The sequence below is a fragment of the Protopterus annectens genome, chromosome 3.part1 (genome assembly GCF_019279795.1).
Source record: "Protopterus annectens isolate FY-2018-M chromosome 3.part1, PAN1.0, whole genome shotgun sequence".
NCBI classification, from domain to species: Eukaryota; Metazoa; Chordata; order Ceratodontiformes; family Protopteridae; genus Protopterus; species Protopterus annectens.
This window is the reverse complement of record NC_056732.1, coordinates 1,621,936,913-1,621,959,557: the sequence shown is the minus strand read 5'-3', so window position 1 is coordinate 1,621,959,557 and position 22,645 is coordinate 1,621,936,913.

The window sequence follows — 22,645 nt, the reverse complement described above, 5'->3', positions numbered from 1 at the left end:
AGTATTTTGATTGTGGATATCTAACTCAGCACTCCAGCTAAGCTCACATGTAAGTTTTAGCACTGTGATTTCTTGTAGGAATAGTTAAAGCTAGTAAAGATTAATTAGGCATTTTTCTTTGAAATCAGACCTGTCCTACTTTATTATTTTAAGTTTCTATGTGATCTCTGAACTCATAGATATCTATGTGGTGTAGTAGAATGGTCTTGTGTTTTAATTATTTATTATTAAATATTTTACAAACCTTTACCTGTGGCTGGTTTGTATAGAGATAAGCTCTAGAGTACATTGCATATTTATAGAGGTTATTGTAATAGGCCACTCTAATAAGCCTTAGACTGTATAGTCACATTACCAATTGGATAATAATATTGCACAGTAATAATTGGACACCCTTTTAAGGGCCTTTTAGTAGCTGATATTATTAGCTGGGTGGTGACAGGGATTACTACCGTATGGTCTGGGTAAAGGGGCACAGCTGGAGAATCTGTGTCAGCCTTTCCCAAGAGTGTCTGTGAAGTGTATAAATACTTATCTCAAAGTGTGTGTGTGTTGTGTCAGCTACTTGGCAGGGACACAAAGCACTGGTTGGACAGAGAGGGTACTGGAGGTTCTAGCTTGCCCAGCTAGGCTGAGACCTGGACACTATAGCTGTGCCAGTGGGGAGTCTTATTGGGGACCTGGTGCGCAAAGGAGCAACCAGCCCCAAACTGACTGTGATCTCTGTGTGCACGTAAGGGGAAATTGTACTTTACTATATGTATTAGTTATCCTTTCCACTCTTCTAGGAGACAGCCTCCTTGGTGTTAGTGGTGAGGATTGAGGCTCCTTGATTGCTGGGTCAGGACACGGTCGTCACAACATATATGCTGCTGAAAAAGAATAAATGTAACACTCTCAGTCTATAAGAAGAATACCACAGTACAAATGAGTAGGATTTTGGGTGTTATATGAAGATGATAACATTTTATTATTGCACTTTCAGAACCTCATATTCCTTTAGCTAGTTACTAGGAATAAGGTCCAAACAACCATTAAGAAGCCAAGCTCATTTTGTCAACAGTCCTGAAGTACTGTTTGATAAGTGACTTGTCATAAGTCACAAAGTAGGCAAACAATCAAGCTTTGGACTACAGGAAGCTGCTTACTATTAGCGTGTTGTATTAATTATCTGCTCTAACTGCTAGAAGCATCAGTACTTAAAGAATCATACAAGATAAAAAACAAACAAGAAAAAATAAACATTAATCAACATTTAGAAGCCATGTAGCTGAAAAACTTGGATGAAAGAAACTCATATCAATAGAGAAGCTGAAAAGAGAGTAACATAAATATGCAAAAGTGTTTTAAAATGGTATTAAATGATGAAATTGTGTATCGTCAAATAATGTTAAGTAGATGTTTATAGTTTCCTTTGTTAAATGAACGTGTGCATCTTTAGATAAAATTAAATAGATGTTTTAGTCTGACACAAAAAATACTGTAACAATGAATTGATATTGTTATTTATGAAATCCATATTTTGAGCATCAGTCTATCTGAGTAAACAGTTCAATCGTGTCTTAGAAACCCGCTGTTTTAGAAAGTATGACCCTGAAGTATTTATTCTATTTTATTTATTGTTTGGCATGAAACCTTTAGAATTAAAATTAGATTTATATAAGATTCTGAGAACAGTCATACTATGTGCATATCTGTTTGGCTGGGAATTCATTTCTTCCTGAATAAATTACATTTTTCTTGTGTATCTGTCTAAGATATTGATAAGGTGAATAGGCTAATGGTTATCCTGGTGTTTCATCTTCATAATCCCCTAATACCCATTTCATCAAAAATGCCCACTGCCAATCTTAAAGAGACATAATGAGAACGTGAGCTTCAAAAGGTTATTTCACTTATGCTGTCTCATGTAAGCTTTCTATGTCTTATAAAACTGACAAAAACGCAAATGTCTAAGCATGCAAACAGAAATCACACACTGCACAAACAAAATATTTTCATTCAGTGCAGGATGACTGCTACATTAATCTGGGCATTTCCAGATGATTAAACTACAGTATTGCAATGCATGTTTCCTCTATAACCATTTTAAACATATTTCTGTTAGTAGAATCTTGGACATCAACAGTAGCAAAAAGTCCTATAAAACAATTTCAGTATATTTTTATTTAATTTTGGAGCTTTGCTACAATCTTAACTTTCACTAATGTGCCTTTGCTGGCATGAAGGTAAGACGGATCACTTGGATACCAGTCTTTCTTGTGTTACTGCAAGACAAAAGTTTATCCAAAATTTTGTATTTTATACACAAACTATGTTATATTGAGAGAAATATATATTAAACTTTTGCGTCTGTCTGTCAAGCAGACTGAGGCTATGAGTTAGATAAAAAGTTTCATCTTGTATTTCTGGTCTGGACTCTCTCAATGTTTACTTAAAATTGCGTTAACTCAAATCATTTACTTTAGCCAGAAACGTGCCAGGTATACCCATGAAATGAGATGTTGTGGGATTGTTAGACTTACAAGAAACTGTTTGCATATTTTCCCAGAACATTTATAAATATGGATCATACTGCATATGGTATATATTAGTATCTAATTCCAGAGCACTATACAAGTCACGCACACCATACAAATACAGTAGACAGTCTTGTGAAAGATCACATTTAGTGGACACATCATTTGTGGAGAAGAATTGCAAATGAGGATATGCAGTGCTTAAGCTCAATTCATAATGTCTATAAATCTGCATATGAATCTCTGCCATATCATGCCACTTTGTGAGTGTAGGTATAGCTATATAGTATGTGCATCTGAAACCAACTGTACACTAAAGCATGCCTGTTACACAGTCGTCTTTTTTATGCTCCTTTCATGTCCAATTGTTCAAAAATTCATCATAAGAATTGATTGATACCACTATAATAACTTCTGTGGTCAGTGATATTGGGTGCTCTTTACAAGTATCATTATATTCCTTGTTCATTTTAGACTGTTGATGTTAAGCTGGGGCTAGCAACAGTACTGAGCTTTAGAAAGTTTTCTGTTAAAATGATGTTCTTCATGTTTCACTGTTGCAATCATCACATTTGAGTTATCTGCCTGCAGGTAGCCCTCAGTCGGCCTGAATACCAGAGTCTTGTGCTTTCTCCGTCGGATGCTGTCTCTTCTTCCATGACGTCAGGTCATCAGGGGTATAAAACATGCAGCCGACACCATTACATCAGCTTTTCTTGCTGTGCAGTGTCCGCAGCAGAAGCAGTTCATGAGTGCCGGCCAGACTCCTGAAATTTTCATTTTTCGAGTTTCAGACCTGAAGTCTTCTAAAAGATAAGTACCCCATTGGGGATCCTTTTTTCTTGCTCTAACCAATGTCAGAAAAAGTTAATAATTGTCTTGCCTGTGGAAAGAAAATACCTCACAGAGATTTTCATTCTAACTGCGTCACCTGTTTAGGCCCAGACCGCGATGTTCCTTGCTGTTGGTTTTGTGCCTTGTTCAACACCCGAACTATTCGTTGTCGGGCTATTTTTGTCGCTAAATTCTTTCGCTCTTGTTCTCTGTTTTCTGAAATGGCTTCGATAAGCCATACGGCTACTGATCTTCCAAAAAAAACATAAAGATAAAGACAGAGACAGATCTCATAGGTCCAAAGCTGCCAACGACGCTTTCGTCAAGCTAGTTGCCAGTCCACCAGTACTCAGTGAGGTGCTTTCGCAGCCCCTGATACCCACCTCTACAGATCCGCTGGCCTCTACTGAGACCCATTCAGAGTCTGGTAAGCAGTGAGATGCTTCTTCGAATATGGAACCTGCGGATGTCTCTACCTTGGATGGGTCTGGAGCCACTGTGCAGGCATTGGTTTATGAGGGTGTATTCAAGCCTTCCGATTTTCATAGTAATCCGCCAACTTCATTTCAAACCAAAAATATAGAATTTCTCAGGTTTATAGTTTGCATTACGCCTAGGAAACTGATGACCAAAGTGCATTCTCAGGCCCACATGCATCAGAATCAAATGTTTAGAATGGCTGAAGATCTTATTACTTTAATTAGGGAAAGCCAGCCTTCCCCCCTCAAAAAGACCAAGAACTGATTTTTCTTCTGATTCTTCAGATCATGAGTCTGTTGACTCTGATCCTTCTGATTACCAGGACATACCCTTAATCTACTTATGAGGATTCTGATGCAGGGGATTCCATTCCCTCTGCTTCACCACCAGAAGATTTTTTCTTTTGGTGAGACCCTGCATACCCTTAGAGATCATTTCCACTTGGAGTGCCAGGACTACCCACAGTCCAAAAAGAGTCTCAGGGAATTTTTAAACTTGCCTCAGCACAGGCCTCTAGCTATCCCTCCTGTTCTGGAAATTGTAGATGTTGTCTACTTGGAATCCAGCATTATCCCTGACACTTTGCCTCCAGCTCCCAGGAAACCTGACAGGTACTACAGAGTACCTGACTCCCACAAATTCCTCTTTAAGAATCCTACTGCAGATCCAGAGACCATTTCCCAGGGACCTAAAGGCATTAAAGCTACAACAGCCAAAAACCCTACCCCTTCAGACAGGGACTCTAGGGCTTTAGACAGATGGGGTAAGAAGAAATACACTGTGCTACTCTTGCCATTAGGGCTTTAAATTACCAGTTTCATATGTTAAAGTATCAGCAACATGTTATGAAGCTAATTAAACAGAAAATTATGTTGATTCATGATTGTGCAGAACATAAATATTTGCAAGAGTTAATGCATTCTGCTAACCAAGTTGGAAAACATACTTTGCAATGTGGTTTTGATGCCTTAGAAACATCTTGCAGGGCTGTTGTCACTAGATCTGTTCTTAGAAGGCATGCTTGACTTAAGGAACAAATCTTGCCAGACCATGTCAATGCAAAATTCCTAGATGTACCATTAAACCAATAACTCCTATGGAGGAAAAAACTAAATATATGCAAACTGTTAAAAATTTCCTACAGGTACAGCCACCTAGATTCAGTAGGCATTGGCCTGCTAAAAAATGGTCCTTTCCAGTCCCTCCCAGACCTTCTTAGTCAAATCCCAAAGGCAGCAGACCACCAAGATTACAATCTCAGAGTATGCATAGATCTAAGCAATGGAGGGCTCCCACCTCTAAAACAGGGAGTAGTAAGCCAGCATCCTACGGTAAAATTTCGCAGTGACTTATCCTTAACTCTTCCAAGCCTTGCCCAAGTACTTGTAAACTTAAGAGGAAAACTTGCCTTGCATGCATAAAACTGGGAGTACATCACCCAGGACAGATGAATCTTGAACATTGTATCCCAGGGATACAGATTCTACTTCCACTCACCGTCAACCCCAAGTGGGGCAATGGCCCAAAAGCAAGTACTTTCCCTTCTCAGTATCAAGGCTATTCAACCTGTCCCAGCAGAGCAAAGGGGACAAGGTTTTTACTCCAGACTGTTTCTGGTACCCAGAAAAGAAATCTCTTGGTGCCCTATCCTGGATCTGTCTATTCTCAACACCTCCCTGGTGGTACCAAAATTCAAAATGCTTACTCTCCAACAGCTGCTCCCTATGCTAGCTAAGGACTCCTGGCTAGCCACCCTAGACTTAAAGGAGGCTTATCTGCACATCCCCATAAGGGAATCTTGCAGGAAATATCTATGTTTCAGAGCAGGCCCTATGCACTATCAGTTCCCTGCACTTCCCTTTGACTTATCTACTGTGCCTAGAGTATTCACAAAATGCATAGTTCCAGCCATTGCATATTTCAGGCAGAGAAAAATTCAAATTTACCCATACTTGGACGATTGCCTGATTCAGGCAGACAGTCGGGAATTGCTACTCCAGCACCTGACATTTGTAAAGAGACTTCTAACTTCACTGGGGTATACCATCAACAAAAATAATTCACATTAGGTACCCAGCCATCCTGGGAGCAAGTTTGAACACAACTTCCCAGATGGCATTCCTCACTCCAGAAAAACAAATTTATTTGACAAACTACTTCAATATACTGGCCACCAAAACCCAGCTATCTGCAAGAAAAATTCTGCAAGCCCTAGGGTTCATGGCCTCTTGCATTCTACTAATTCCATATGCAAGACTGCATATGAGGAAACTTCAATGATACTTAAAAAGTCTCTGGTGTCAACATTTTCAGGACCTGGAAACAATGATTCCTATCATTCCTTGCCTAAGGGCAGAGTTCCTTTGGTGGGCAGTGGCCTGCTACCACAACAAAGGACTCCCTTTCACTCAACTCCCTGCTGCCCAGATCCTAATAACAGATGCATCAGATTATGCATGGGAGGCTCACATGGCAGGACAATGTATTCAAGGCAAATGGAGCCCAATGCAAATGCACCCACATATCAATCAAAAAGAAATGTTAGCTGTACAGAATGCACTGACAGCCGTCAAAGGCCTTATTCTTCCAGGGCAACTATTGATAAAGACAGACAACACTACAGTTATGTGGTACATAAACATGTGGGGAGAAACCATGCTTACCCCCCTATGCAGGTTAGCCATGGCTCTGTGGAATACAGCCTTGAACAATGAAGTGCACCTGCAAGCTCAATTCCTGCCAGGCAAACTAAATTCACTGGCAGATGACTTAAGAAGAAATCTAATGGACCCACATGAATGGAAACTGGAACCCAAATCATTCAAGCTTCTGATTCACAGGTGGGGGGCACCATAGGTGGACCTCTTTACTTCCCCTCAGAACTATCAGTTGAGCAATTTTTGCACCAGAACTCCCCACAGCCAAGCATGGAAAGTGGATGCTCTGACCTTTACATGGGAAAACCTCTCAATCTATGCCTTTCCCCCTCTGCCCCTCCTCTCAAAGGTTCTACTAAAGATCAAACAGAACAAGCCAAGGATAATCCTGATTGCACCAGACTGGCCACGCCAGCACTGGTACCCACTTTTGTGCAGCCTGACAGTACTGCCACCATGGCACCTGCCTCAGACCCCCTCCCTGCTGTCCCAGCAGGAGGGCCAGATTTTGCATCCTCAGCTACAAACCCTGAACCTAGCTGCCTGGCTCATCCCATGAACTCATCACCAGCAACCCTCAATAAACAGGTGCTGGATGTCATCCTTGAGGCAAGGAGGCCTAGTACTAGAAAATCCTATTCAGAAAAGTGGAAAAGATACTGTTATTGCAGCCAGTCGCAAGGAATGGACGCAATTGTGCCCAGCTTACCTCAAACTAGATTACTTAACAGAAATGCTCCATAAAGGCCTATCCTTCTCTTCAATTAAGATTCATGCATTTCCATCTCAGCTCATTATAATACTGAGACACCCATCTTCTCTCATCTTCTGATCAAACAGTTCCTGAGAGGAGCCAAAAATATAAGACCCACTCCAGCCTGGGACCTTAACTTTGTATTGGAAAAGCTCACACTTCCATCCTTTGAACCAGCTGCTTCAACAGACCTCTCCTGGAAAACAGATTTACTACTAGGCATCACTTCAGCAAGAAGAGTGTCTGAATTACAAGCCCTTATGGCCGTGGAACCCTTCATTATCTTCCATGCAGACAGGGTTTCCCTCAGGACTAACCCATAATTTATGCCCAAGGTGGTATCTAGTGTGGCTTTAAACCAATCCATTCATTTGCCAACCTTTTTCCCTAATCCTCAGAATAAAGGGGAAAAGATCATGTACTCTCTGGACGTGCACAGGCAGCTTAGGTTCTATCTGGACAGGACTAAACCTTTCATAAAATCTGATCAGCTGCTAGTCAGCTTTGCTACAGGGGCAGAGGGCAAGGCCATTTCAAAGCAAACCATTTCTAAATGGATAGCACACTGCATCCATTTCTGCTAGAAACACCATGGGAAACCTACCCCACAGGGAATCAGAACACATTCCACTAGGGCTACATCAACCTTTACAGCATTTTTCAGGGGAGTCCCTACCAGGGACATCCTTGAAGCTGCAACCTGGAGCTCCATACACACCTTCACCAAGCATTACCACTTACCTATCTTTTCCAAATCCAGAGCTGGATTTGCCACATCCGTATTACAGGGCCTGCTTGCCAGCCCTAATGGTTCCTGACTGCCTCCACCCATCCACAGCTTTGGGAATCAACCCAAATGTGATGACTGCAACAGTGAAACACGAAGAACATAGTACAGTTATGTACACTTACCATAAATGTAGATGTTCAAGTGTATTCACTGTTGCAGTCCTGGTTACCCACCCTCCAACCCCCTGACTTTATTTATTTATTATATATTTATTTTTATTTTACATTTGTTGACTGGGTTAGTCTAACTGGACACATGTCCATTTTCAGTAGAGACCCAGGGAGAAAAGCTCTACTACAATTAAAGTAACAGTACATATTACAACTAGAAAACAAGATTATTACAAACAGCATAGCACTAATATAGTTTACAATTTTATACAAGCTATAATTCAAAATATCGAGGTAGAGTCATGTTTATACAGTAGAGAGCTTGCTAAGCACATTTAAGCTCTGTAGCAGAATCAAGGAAGGCAATGTTAGTAGTAAGTTTAGTAAGCTGAAAAAATCACATAATCTCAGAGGTTAATAGGAGAGAAAAAGACAGTTATAAGAAAAATAGACATAAATATGAAGGAGGAGAGTTTAGTCAGGATTTATACAAGGGCATAGCCAGTGAGTTAGAAGATATTTAAGTTGCTTTTTGAATAGAAATGTAGAGGAGAGAGATGAGAGTTCCCTGGGGAGCAGGTTCCAAGCTTTCCCTACAGTGTTTGAGAACAGTGTGTCCCCAGCCTTGTTTTTGGATTTATGTATAGTTACTAGTAACCTATTGGCTGAGCGAAGGATTGTGAGATTTTTGTAGGGGGTGATAAAACTAGTTAGTATTGGATTATTGGTAGGATGATATAGAATCTTGTGTGTGATAGTATGTTGTTGAAATAGTAGTTGATTTTGGAGTTCTAGCCATCAGAGTTGTTTTCGATTGTGACAATGGTGGGTTCTAAAAGAGGAGTTGGTGGCAAATCTAGCTATGTTGTTATAGGTGACTGCCAGTTTGTTGAGGTTGCTTTTTGAAAGATTAGTATAAATGGGAGAGGCATAGAGGAGGGTAGAAATGAGATGGGTGTGGGCAATAGTAGTTCTGGCTGCAGGGGTAAGGTAGGGTTTAATTCTGTAAAGGGTGCCTAGTTTTATGTTAACTGATTTTATGGTGGTATTAATGTGTATGTCAAAGGTAAGGTTATGGTCTATTTTCACACCTAAGAGTTTGGTGGTTGGTTCCGGAGATATTACAGTACCATTATTAGATGTCACTGTAAGGTCTAATTGAGAGGACTTTATTGTAGAATTGAAGAGCAATCATTTTGTTTTTTTTGATGTTCAGGAGAAGGCAGCACTGTAGGAGCCAACTTTCAACTTTATTGAATATATTCTGGGTAAGGGATTGGAGTTCTGGTAAGGAAATAGCAGACCATATTAATGTTGAATCATCTGCATATTGTATGCAGGTAGCTTGAGGAAGTGCTAGATTTAGATCATTAACAAAAATGGAGAATAGGAGAGGGCCTAGAATAGAGCCCTGAGAAACATCAAGGGAAAAAGGAAGGAGTGTGGAAAGTTCATTGTCCCAGAGCACAGCTTGTTGTCTGTTGTCTAGGTAGGACTTAAACCAGAGTAGTGCCTGTGTATCAAGTGAGAGAGATTTAAGTATATTCAAAAGAAGGTGATGGTTAACCATATTGAAGGCTTTTGAGAGGTCAATAAAGAGTGCAGAAGAAAGGGAGTTGTTATTACAATTTTTGTTGATGCAATCAGAAAAGGATAGAAGGGCAGATGTTGTGCTGTGGAATGGTCTAAAGCCATGTTGACAGCTGGCAAGTAAATTGTTGTGGAGAAGGTGGTCGAGTAGCTGTCAGTGGATACACTTCTCCATTATTTTTGCTAGTGGAGAGAGTAGGGCTATAGGGCGAAAGTTTGAGAGTTCAGTAGAGTCACCACCCTTATGAAGAGGAATGATATGGGAGATTTTCCAGATAGATGGGATTGTTCCTTTGGTAATTTTTCTGTTTATAAGTATGGAAATGGATAGGCTATGACTTTTGCTGATTTCTGTAGATATTCAGCTAGTAGGAGGTCAGCTGAAGGGGTGCCTGGTTTAAGTTTTTGGAGAAGGGTGCAGATAAGAGATGTAGGTACAGGTTGTAGATGAAATGAGGGAGATACGTTAGTTATAGGTGGGTGACAGATTAGTGGTAACAGGGGGTAAAGAATTGGCTAGGGATTGGATGGCATCAGTAAAGAAGGTATTGAAGGTATTAGCATTCAGTTTAGGATTGTTATGGGTGGAGCCTGTTGGGGTTTGTGTTTTGGAGTGACCTGGATGTAAGAGCCTGTTTGTACCTGACCAGAACTTTTGCGGTTTGTGCTGGTGGGTTTGTTGGAGTTGAAAGTAAAAGTTTTTCTTGTCAAGAAGTACAGAAAATTTAGTAGAGTTCCCCAACTGTTTAAATTTTATGTGGTCTATTGGATTTCTAGTAGTTCTCCATGTGGCCCAAATTTTATTTCTTAATGTGATTTTTGTCTAGTTTCATTTGTAAGCCATGGAGCAGTTTTTGTGCTGTTTCTGATGGATCGAATAGGGGCATGGTAGTATAAGATTTGTAGAAATTTGGTGTTGAAGTATAACACTGCTTCCTCAAGTTGTAGATATTTTAATCGTGACCAGTCACATGCCTTAAGTTCAGTTTGAAAGCTCTCTTGATTAAAAATTTTATTAAACCGAGTAGTTCTAAATAAGTTAGAGTTAAGAATGTTGATCTTTTGTCTACATACAAAGGTTAGAGAGTGGTCACTAATGTCATCTGGAAAGGTGCCTGCTTTGTAAGATAAGGGATGGTTGTTAACAAGGATCCAATCTAAGGTGCTTTCTTTGTTATTAGGTTTATGGATTGTAGTAGGGAAGGTAATTGCTTGGGTAAAGCATTATAGGTTTATATGGGTTGTTGGGATAGGTGAAATACAGGTAGTCCAGTCAATATTAAAGTCGTCTAGTACTACGGTTTCTTGAGGTAAGTAAGTAGAGAGCCAGTAAAGGATATTTTCAAGGGTATTGATGTTATTTCCAGGAGGAAGGTAGGAGCATATTAAATAAATGGCTTTAAAGGTATTGATTTGTAGCTTTGCTGTAATTATTTCAGCATTACTAGTAGTAGGAAGCTGCATATCAAAAGTAGTGACTTGTAGCCCAGATTTGAAAAGGATGGCTACACAACTACTCTTTTTGGTTGTGCGATCTATTCTCAGAATAGTACGTCCAGGTGGGGTAATTTCATTATCCTGGGTTGTCGGTTTTAGTCATGTTTCTGTAAGGCATAGGATGTCAAAAGAATGCACATCTAGAAGTGCATGAAGGTAGGCTACTTTATTATTTATGCTATGTATATTCAGATGTGCTATAAGAAGAGAATTAGAAGGTCTTGCTTGGGTGTAAGATGTGGAGGGAATGAAGGTGAGGGGTTAGTGTTATCTAAATTGTTAGGGCCAGAGTTGGGGTGAATATCACCATCTAATAGGAGGTGCAGATGAGGTCTGATTGTAATCTTAAAAGTTTTGGAGAAGATATATAAAGATTTTCTGGATTGGAAGTAAGAAATATGAGCAAGACTGTGATACTTAAGAAGCAGGTAGGAGGGTATTGATGTTAAGTTTATATGGTTATAGGAGGATGACTGTGTTATTAGTAAAGTGTGCTGAGAGTGGTGGTAAAGTTCAGAGATACAGAGATGTTCATAGACTGAAAGTATATAGGATATAGATAGAAAAGGAAGAATAAGCTTTTGTGTTTGGACATAGGAATAATAGCCATTGTAAGGTGTAAGATGGAGATAAAGTGGAGATGATAAGGAGTGGGGATGAAATAAATGTAAAGAAAAAGGGCATGGGATGAGAGAGGGTGTGGAGGCAAGCTATATCTAGTGAGTTAGTTAATGAGGGGAAGTAAGTGATATGTGATAAGTATGTAATAGGGTAATGAGAAGAGGTTAGGGATAGGGTTACAAGGGAAGGGGTGTGGTCTTAGAGGTATAAGTTTAGATGTAGTGGGGGTGGGTGAGATTTGGGTGTAGGGTGGGGGAGTGGAGTGAACCCGCAGGGCGAACGGATTGGGTAGATCCAGAAAATCAAAGGTTAGAAAGGAAAAACAATCAGTAAGCTAAAGAGACAGCAGCTGAGGTATAAGGTAGGGCAGAAAGAGCATGCCTTAAAGCAAAAAGTGATAAGGCAACATGGGCAGTAGAAAAAGAGTGGAAGAAACAGCAGGAGATCAGAAAAAGTGAAAAAAAGGTCTATACCTAGAATAAATCTCAGGGAGAGAAATACCGTGGGTATAGGCTAATTCCTGGGTATGTGGTGCCATCTAGTGGTGACAGGAGAAATGACTGCCAGTAAGGATCATACAGAATGGTGACTCACTGTATCCATTTGGTAGATAAAGTAATATCTGGGGGGGTGGAGGGAGAGAGGAGGGCTGAGGTTGGCTGCTAACACGCTGTAGGCAAGAAGTCAGACTCGCCGGGTAAATGAGCAGAAATTAAAATACAGTTATACGCTTAGGTAATAAGTGTTATGTAGTGTTAAAATGATATTTACAGTGAAAACGTGCACTGCATTATTTGCTGTAGGTGCACAGGCTTCTCTATACTTCTACCTATTCTTCTTTGTTTGGCCATATCTTATAACATTAGTATTTACTTTCTACTGGGGCGTGTTCCACATCATGTAATTGCTTCCCATTGCGGGGGCTCCTGACATCGGGGGGCAAGAAAAGCTGATGTAATGGCATCGGCTGCATGTTTTATACCCCTGACAACCTGACGTCATGGAAGAAGTGACAGCATCCGATGCAGAAATCCCAAGACTCTGGTATTCAGGCCGACTGAGGGCTACCTCTAGGCAGATAACCCAAATGTGATGACTGCAACAGTGAATACACTCGAACATCTACATTTATGGTAAGTGTACACAACTGTACTTTATGTTTGGTTTATTGCAGTCAGACCTTGCTGTAATAGAGAGGTGAGAATATGTGCAGTCTATCAAGTTTCTCTACATCGATAGACCATTTCATCAAAATCAGTAAGCTTCCTCTGAAGCTGTGTGACCTAAAGAGTGTTTAATTATATAAGATGGGATGTAAGGGTTGAAGGTCCCTGCTGTGGGATGTGTGTGTATGTGTGTGTGTGTGGGGGGGTTGCTTCTCACATCACTCAGTCTTAATTTTTTTTAAATTAAATAGATTTAAGTGAAAAGGCCCATTGAATGCGTCTGATGCATTTTCATGTATTATATAAACAAGAAGTGCAGGATGATTTTCTGTATTTGTGGAGGGGAACAGGTAAGAGGTAAATCATCCAGATAAACCAAAAAAAAAATATTTAGAATGCTTATTTTGCTCAGCTGCAATGTTTAGGTGAACTGAATCATATTCTACACGCACTACCACTTTAGCATCTCCATTCTGTTGACTAGCTAGTTCTGGTACTCAGCACTTTCTGTGTTTTCAGTCAGACAAGAGGTCTCTTTTTATGGTGCTAAAATACTCAATGTAGGATACAGAAAACATACCTCTTAATGTTATATACAGGCACAAAGTAAGATGTTACAGTTGACACTGGTCAGGAAAGAATAACAACTGGATTCAAGAAGATGGCTACTCAGTGCAATCTTTCACTTGCTGTTACCTGTCAACCCAGTACATCATGCAAAAAAAACGTATCTGTAGCCCTTCATAATACTGTACCACATGACCGGTTCTGCATTGGAAACTGAGATACTTGGCATATTAATATCAATTCTATTTACACTGAGCACAGAGAATTTACTTGTCCATATGTGCCACTGTAGCTAATCTGTGCACTTACGGCAAATACTGTGGTGCATGTTTTTACTGTAAATATCATTTTAACACTTACATAACAATATCAGCTGTCCTGAAAGGCACACCCCCTGCCACATAAAGTTGTTGAGAGGGAGGTGCAGGCAACAACTCACTCATCAAAGGCTTTTACAAGAAACTTTGCAGTATATCCAAGGTTGCAAACTAATACTTATTTAAGATGGTCCCAACTCCTGACTGCTGTCTTCCTTCTAGATTACTATCAGTGTTTAAGCATTAATTGAATAGCTCTGAGTTGCCTGAAACCAAGGGGCATGTATTACTTAATTTAATCACATTCCTAGTGTAGGTGATGAGCTATAATACTGTAGAGACCAATCTGGATCTTTCATCTAGGTTTTCCTGCTAAGTCTCATAGGGACTATATAATTTACGCAAAGAAACAGAATGTCGACTTACCTTTAGTCGACCCATATTTGTCAAAGCTTTACATAATCAAACAGCCAAATCATCAATTTCTTTCTAAGGGAAAGACATCAGTTGGCCGTTCTTTTAAATCTGCCCTTTTTCTGACTGTAGTGCAATCTTGGAGTTAGTATATTTAGTTAGGGGTGTGTGTGTGTGGGGGGGGTCACCTAGTATTTGTTTTAATGTGGTATGCATGGTTGGCCTACTAAATTATTTCTTTAAGAATGAAATTGGTGATTTGGCCATCTGATGTTGTGCAGCTTTGAGAAATATAGGTTGATTACAAGTAAGTCGACATTTTGCTTGTTCGACTATATAATATAGACCCATCTCATAGCATCAGGAGATGTGCAGTTCTGGACATGTTAAGATGAAGCTTTACTCCAATAACTGGTAATCATTTGTCTGACTCTTTGTTCTATAAAAGATATATTATGGGTCTATACTTAAACCACCAATAAAATAATATTGATCATGTAACAAAGATCGCCTCTCATTTTCCACTTTTAGAAAATGTCTTATGCTTGCTGAACACAGCATGCTGCAATGTTGTCTGTGTCTAGGCCATGTGTCATATTTAACACCTGTGCTCACTGCTCAGACTTATCTAGGCCATGAGTCATATCTAGCATCTGTGCTCAGACTTATCTAGGCCATGTGGCATATCTAACACCTGTAGGGTTGCCACCTTTTCAAATGCCAAAGTGGGACATTTTTGGCACAAACGTCAGATTTTGCAGACCAAAACATACCCACGGTCAGTACAAAGGACAGAACTTCACTTTTTTTCCGAAATAAAAGCTTATTCTTGTAACATTTTAGTTGCTTATTCTATTTATTATAACATTTAGGTGTTTCAGGCACAGCATAACTGTTTTATGCAACTATTACATAAAATATAGGAAATAATTTTGTCATAAAATCTCAGGACATTTGCCATTTTTACAATTTTTTTGCAGGACACAACTGCCCAAATTGGGACTGTCCCTTGCAAAGTGGGACAGGTGGTAACCATAAACACCTGTGCTCAGACTAAGACATTGACATTGCAGTCAATTATGTATTTAATTTACTAAAAATAAACCACATGCTTGATTATTTCTGGCTTTACAAATGAACTGCATTAAATGCTGTCACCATAAGAAAAGCAAAACTTTTATGTTATGCAGTTATCTAAACACTTGCATGTTTAACAACAGAATTCTTTCTGTTAGATTTTAATGAATGAATGACTAAATAAACAGACTAATCAATAAATGCCTCTCCATCTTCTTTAGTCATTTGATATCCAAAGATCAGTGCTAATCTACAAGCAGTTTTGTTACAGCTAACGCTTTCGGCTGAATTCATAAAGGTTACCTTGAGGTGTACACCTTGCGTAAACTTTTCAAATTCAGAGGCAGCACTAACATGGTGCTTTTGCATGAAGATGTACAGCACCATGTCAGGCTGTTGCTGCAACCATGCAACATGCTAATTAGGCAGTTCTGGGGAGAGGCATATGCTAATTAAACATCTACATGTAGAGCTTGTCTGTGTAGATTAGCATGATTGCACCTTACATCCTGTTGTGCTGAACATGACCAAAAAGTCAATGTTCATCCATTGTGATAGAAGTAAGTATGGATGAGTTTGATGGTAAGGTAGGGTTAGGAGGTATGTGCACAAGTGTATGAAAGGGGATGCAAGTGTGAATGCAAGGGTGAGTGTGTTTCTGACTGGAAAGTAGTGGTAGGGGAGTTATTGAGGAGGAATATTAGAGCATGCATGTGTGTGTGTGTGTGTGTTTGTATAAATGGATGTGTGCCCTCAAGAGTGACTGCGTGGTGAGATGGCTGCATGTGTTGGTGCATGTGTGAGTGTGTTTCTGCTTGGGAGGTAGTGGCAGGGGAGTTATTGAGGGGGTATGTTAGAGCATATTTATAAATGTGTGTGTGTGTGTGTGTGTGTGTGTGTGTGTGTGTGTGTGTGTGTGTGTGTGTGTGTGTGTGTGTGTGTGTGTGAATGGATGTGTGCCCTCAAGAGTGACAGTGTGGCGAGAGGGCTGCATGTCTTGGTGCATTGGGTTGGCTGACATAATTCCACACACCACCAGACTAACAAGCAGAGCCTGCAACTTTGGCTGGGGGAAACCACAGAACACCAGGGATAAAACTCATGCATGAGAGGCACTTAAACAGTACAGGAGTGGGTATGGGGTAAAAGTCGCACTAGGGATCACTTTAACATCTTGTGCCTCAACAGCAATTAACATTGATGGTGGGGTGGGCACCAGGGATACTTGTTTAATTATATGTGGTTTGGGGGAAATGCTAGACATCAGGGATATGTTGGCCATATTGGACATACTGATGGATATGACATGTAGCTCTATTTTCTGGCATTAACTGACAGAAATTTTCTATGATTTATAAGGTGAGGAAGGGAGACAGTGGGGACATTCAGACAACACAGGAACAGATATGGGGTCAGTGGTTTTGTGTGTGTGTGTGTGTGTGTGTGTGTGTGTGTGTGTGTGTGTGTGTGTGTGTGTGTGCACGCCTGTAGAGTAGGAGAGTGAATGGGGGTGACTCTGCTTTCACTATGCATCCTCCAACACTGTTAAATTCCTCAGGAAGTGCTAATCTGCACTTCTTGGTAGTTAGTGCAATTCAGAGACATGCAAATTAGCCCTTAATGAGGCCTTTCCACAATATGGCTAATGTGTCTCTGGCTCTCTGTATCACAAAACACCACCTCATGTTACAAGAGTATTTTTACCATGGTTCTTAATGTTATGGGATGTCTGTTTAATGACTCCTCAAGTCTATCTTCTTTTGACTTGCTATTTTTTTATGCTGAACTTTTTAACCTCCTGCAGAGGTTCATGTATGTAGAGAAGAATAGAAAACTTCCAATTGTTCTTTTTCCTGTGCATGCTCAGACAATGCCATTTCCTTTAGTGAAACTCACATTCTTCAGAATCAGTAGTGTTATAGAGAGAAGGATTCCCCCTCTTGTTTCTGTATTTGAACTATTTACATTTGCATAATGTTAAGCAATAATGTAAACTATGCCTTAGGTACCAAATGTGGGTATTAGACATGACTGGCAGGTGTCAAAGGAGGGCAACTACATTTTTTGATACCTATTTTTGTGGACAATTTGCCATAATGTATAATACATACACAGTGTGAAACTATTTTTTATTGTGTGTGTGTGTGTGTGTGTGTGTGTGTGTGTGTGTGTGTGTGTGTGTGTGTGTGTGTGTGTGTGTGTGTGTGGTAAGAGTTTGGAACATGAGTTTGAAGGCATTACCAGTGCCTTCTATAATAACTATATTGGAGTCTTCTGTGAACAACTGTACAGTGGTTTCATCTGCAGGTACCTCCATACTTGTAGATGCAGTTGCATATCTGCAGGTAGTTATCTGAATTCAGACTGTATCTTTTCCTATTTGGTCATCATAAGGTTTCCCAAAATCTCTGATACAGAAGCAGACAAAAATTTAGTAGCCGATTAACATGTATAGGAATTTATTAGATAATTAGCCTGTGAGAGTGTTAAATGAGATGCACACCTTCTATGGTTATCTGACTGTTATTAGATAATTAGTCTGTGAGAATGTTGAATGAGATGCACACCTTCTATGGTTATCTGACTGTTGCTATTAGGTAATTAGTATGTGAGAATGTTGAATGAGATGCACACCTTCTATGGTTATCTGACTGTTGCTATTAGATAATTAGTATGTGAGAATGTTGAATGAGATGCACATCATCTTCAGCTGTCTGACTGTTGCTATTAGATAATTAGTCTGTGAGAGCATTGAATGAGATGGATACTGTCAAAAGTTTTGTTGCACACAAGCTCTCTTTCTTGTATACCTTCTACTCCCACTAACTTCTTCTCTCCCACTCATTTTCAATTGCTTTGCTGCCCAACTGCTACTGAACTGCATTTCCCTCCCTCAAGTATGGTCACAGTTCTTGGAAACCTTTTTTCAAATAGAGTGAATGGAACATAGTCTTCTCTCTAAAAGGACTTACTCTCTACTGTTAAATGTAGGTCTATATCTTCAGATATATGAAAAAACATTTTTTACTTGCATTTGTAAAGTCAGTAGTTGGCTTGCCCACTGCCAGGGATGTCATCTCCTTGTTTCTTCCTTAGCTCAAGATAGGTTCCTCTTTTAACAGTCCCCCCATTTTTGTCAATATTCTCAGTAGTTTTAAAGCTCAACTGGTCATTTGTTGTGTAAAAATAATAAAAAATAATAAAACCAATTAAGTAAAACTAATCCAAAAAAGTAACTAATAAGAGCTTATTCAAGTCTAGCTAACCTAGGATAGGAAAGTCAGGATGGCTAAATCAAAGTTGTGTAACAGCATGTTTGGGGAATCTGGCACCTACCTCAGTTGCAGATAGGTTTTTCTGTTGTAGATAGGTTTATACTTTAGTCTTTTGGTGTTGGACTACACTCCACTGCCTGATCTGTTCACCCTCACTCCACTTGGGCTCACTCCGCTATCCTACCCTACCACCAAATCCCAGCCACCCCCAAAATGCCTACATTTCTTTTCAACTAACAGTTCCTACACCTTGGATGCAACCAAACAACATACTTCCACTAAATCACATTTTCCTCAACAACCAATTCCTATCTTTTTAACAAGATCACATTTCACTTCATTCATCACACTTCACAATCACTTTAATTCAAATACAATAAATTTTCACTCTTACTCTCCTCTACTTTTTTTCTACATTACCAGATAACTGTCTAATAGTAGTCACTCTAATTTCCATCTATTATATTGAACACTAACTCCTTTACACTACATTAACTATGCTATACTTTCACACAGCTGTACTAATAACCTTTTCACTAGCTGCTCATCTAACCTCATAAGATACATACCTACCCTACTCCATATCCTTCCATTCTACTCCTTTCTTCTACACATCACAACAAAAACCTCACAACTATAGTTATATATCCTGCAATCCATACTACATCATACATTCATCAAGCTACCTTTACTGTATTCCCTGTAAAAACTACACATCACATCTCCCTTAAGTATGATAATTTCATATCTAAACTCCTCAACAATATAGTAAAAATAGCAATCCAACTTACTCTTAGTGGAGATATTCACTCCAAACCTGGACCCAAAACTAACACTACACAACACTGCAACATACCTGACCTACATCCCCATTGTCTAATTATTCTACCCAGGAAAGGAACTGATCTATTACTAGTAAATAATAATCTCAGAATTGTGTTCAACAAAGTCTAGGAATTTCATGCCACCCTCTGTTTATACTCACCAGACATAGTTATACTAACAGAAATCTGGCTGATTATTCCCCCTGGCTACAACATTCATAGGCTACACACAAAAAACACAAAAAACAAAAAACAAAAGAGGAGGAAGAATAGCCTTAGTATATAAAAATAATCTTATACTAGAACCCCTAACCCACAGTACCCAGGACTTTAACAATGATGAAGTACTGCTTATAAAGCTGAAAATAAATTCCAAAAAATATTTATTCATAGCAAGAATCTATATTCCACCTGGAAATAACATTTCCACAATAGAACACATACTGAACTGGACATAAAAAAATCTGCCTCACGAAACAATTATTACGGGTGACCTCAATACTGACTGGCTCACCTATAATTCTGAAAATTCTACAAACATATAAACGTTCACATCTTCACCCAAATTATTCAAGTCCCTACCAGAGTAGACAAATCAATAAAAATACACTATATCCTTGACTGGATTCTTACTAACAAGCCCTACCACTCCATACAGTCTGGCTGGCTGTCTGATAGCCTGGCAATTACCTGATAACTTATATATTTAGACAATGTATTAACCCATCAAAACAAATCATCTATTGTCAAATGTGAAACAAAAGAAAGTTCAACCACAAAACCTTTATAGCTACGCTCAAACACTGTAACTGGTCTCCCCTAATAGATCTACCCTCAGATGATGCTGTAGCTTATTTTAACTCCACTTTCCTTAATATACTCAATAAACTAACACCACTTAGAACAATAAGAACTAAGTCAAACTACACCCCATGGCTTTCTAAGGAAACAAAAGCTCTACTTAAACTAAGAGATAAGGCCTGGGATCTGTGGCAGTTAAAAAACTCCTACAAATCACCAAGCATACCTAGAACTCAGAAACAAAGCCAAAAGACATGTCAAACAAGACAAGAAAAAAAATTATGGTAATATCCAAGTAAAACATCAGAACAATCCTCAAAGTGTCTGATCAGCAATAAAAACAAAAATCTTACATCCTGGGCAAAATTCAACACCAGTTCCCTCATCCACAAATACTGCAAGTATCACCGTTACAACATTTAACAAGTACTTTACTGAAACTATAGTATCCCTCTCTAAAGCCAGCAGCTCCCTTTCATCAGCAATTCCATTAACCACCCAACAAGGATGACAATACCTTCTCATTTTAACCTGTCCTGGCAGACAGAATAAACAAATTTAAAAAACTTAAGCCAGCTACTCTAGGAGCCGATAACTTACCAGCCTAATAGCTAAAACTTTCTGCAGCTTTCATATCCTATCCTGTCTCCATCCTCATTAACTGCTCCATCTCTGAACAATATGTCCCAGTTATCCAGAAAATCTTGCGCATAATCCCCCTACACAAAGGAAGTAGCTCAAGTGAGCTGTCCAACTATAGGCCTATAGCTATTCTATCCCCACTATCTAAAATACTTGGAAAAAAAAACATACACTCACAACTTCTGGACTATCTCTTAACTAACAACCTACTGGCCAAATCACAACATGGATTTCGACCCAACCACAGTACTACCACTGCCCTCTTGAACTTTACCGACACCATCACTCAATGTAGGAGTGAAGGTAATATAGTTTCATCTATCTTTCTAGATCTGTCTAAGGAATTTGATACTGTTTCACACAACAAACTGCTATCAGTTTTCTCTAATCTAATACTTAGTGACTCTGCACTTACTTGGTTCCAAAATTGTCTTGCTGACTGCCAGCAAGCTGTAAAATGGCAGCAAGGCATCTCTCCTCTACCTCCAGTCATTATGGGTGTTTCACAAGGCTCTATCATAGGTCCTTTCCTCTTTAGTATCTTTACTAACGATTTTTACACTGCTACCCATCTTGTTTCCCTAGTCCAGTTTGCTGAGGATTCCACCCTTATATGTGCCACTCATTCCCTTCAGTAACTTAACTGTGTTTCTCTGCAGTGGAATCCTGTCTTTCTAAATCACAGCTCATCCTTAATGCTAACAAATAATGCTAAATTCTGAAACAAAAGAAAAGTAATATTCGCCGTACCTGTACATGAATGTGAAGGAAAAAAGCTGCTGTTGATGTTTATCAATTCTTGGCTGGGTAACCCTGGTTCCTCTTGTTCCAGTGACCCCTTGATCTCATTGGGAAGGAATTCCCTTAGCTTTGTAAGGGTTGGTGTTCCTGGTTGGCTATTCTCTCTGACCTTCTCAGGAGTACCTCCTCTAAAGGGATTTTACTTTGTTGTACTTCATCACTGTCGACAAGGTCATCCTCTTAGCTTACCCAATTATTCGACTTGGTTCAACCAATGTAGGGTTGCTTGGGATACACAGTTCTATTATGATATTCAGTGTCATCGCTCAGCAGCTTCTTGTCCTTCCTGTTCTATGCACCAAATTGTTGTCAATTTTACTTGATTTAATGTAGAAGTGTTTTTGGTGTATGTACACATTTAAGAATTTTCCCAAGCTTTATTCAGCCTGCCTGTTGATTGACAGTTCTTGGGGGTGTGGTTTTACTTCTCTCAACTCCTAAATTCAGTGTTTAGAGGAGTTTTCATGGTTCCAAAGAAGTCTATGTTTGGACAAAAGCACTTAGCTGTAAACTGCAGTGACTTTACCAATAAAGGATTATTTATTTCTACAACAACTTTGAATTGGAATGGTTTCCACCATTGTTGGATTAATTTGCTGTGGTCTTTGGCATCCTGGTCAGTTGTTTGTTCTTTGCATGAATTTCTGTTCCTGTTCTAGGTACATTTTGTTTTTTTTTTTGTGGATTACTCACTTGTAGTTCTGTTAAAGTCTGGTTTTAGTGCCTGAAAAAATACCCGATTTCCAGGTAGATGCCACAAATTTCAGTGAAGACACACAACAGGATGTCAAAGACCTTGATAAAGAAGGAAACAATGTCTAGTTAGGAAGATAGAACTAGTTATTTTAAGAGCATAAATGCTGGTAATGTGCCTGCTTGGAACCATGGTTGTAAATAAAATAAGTATAC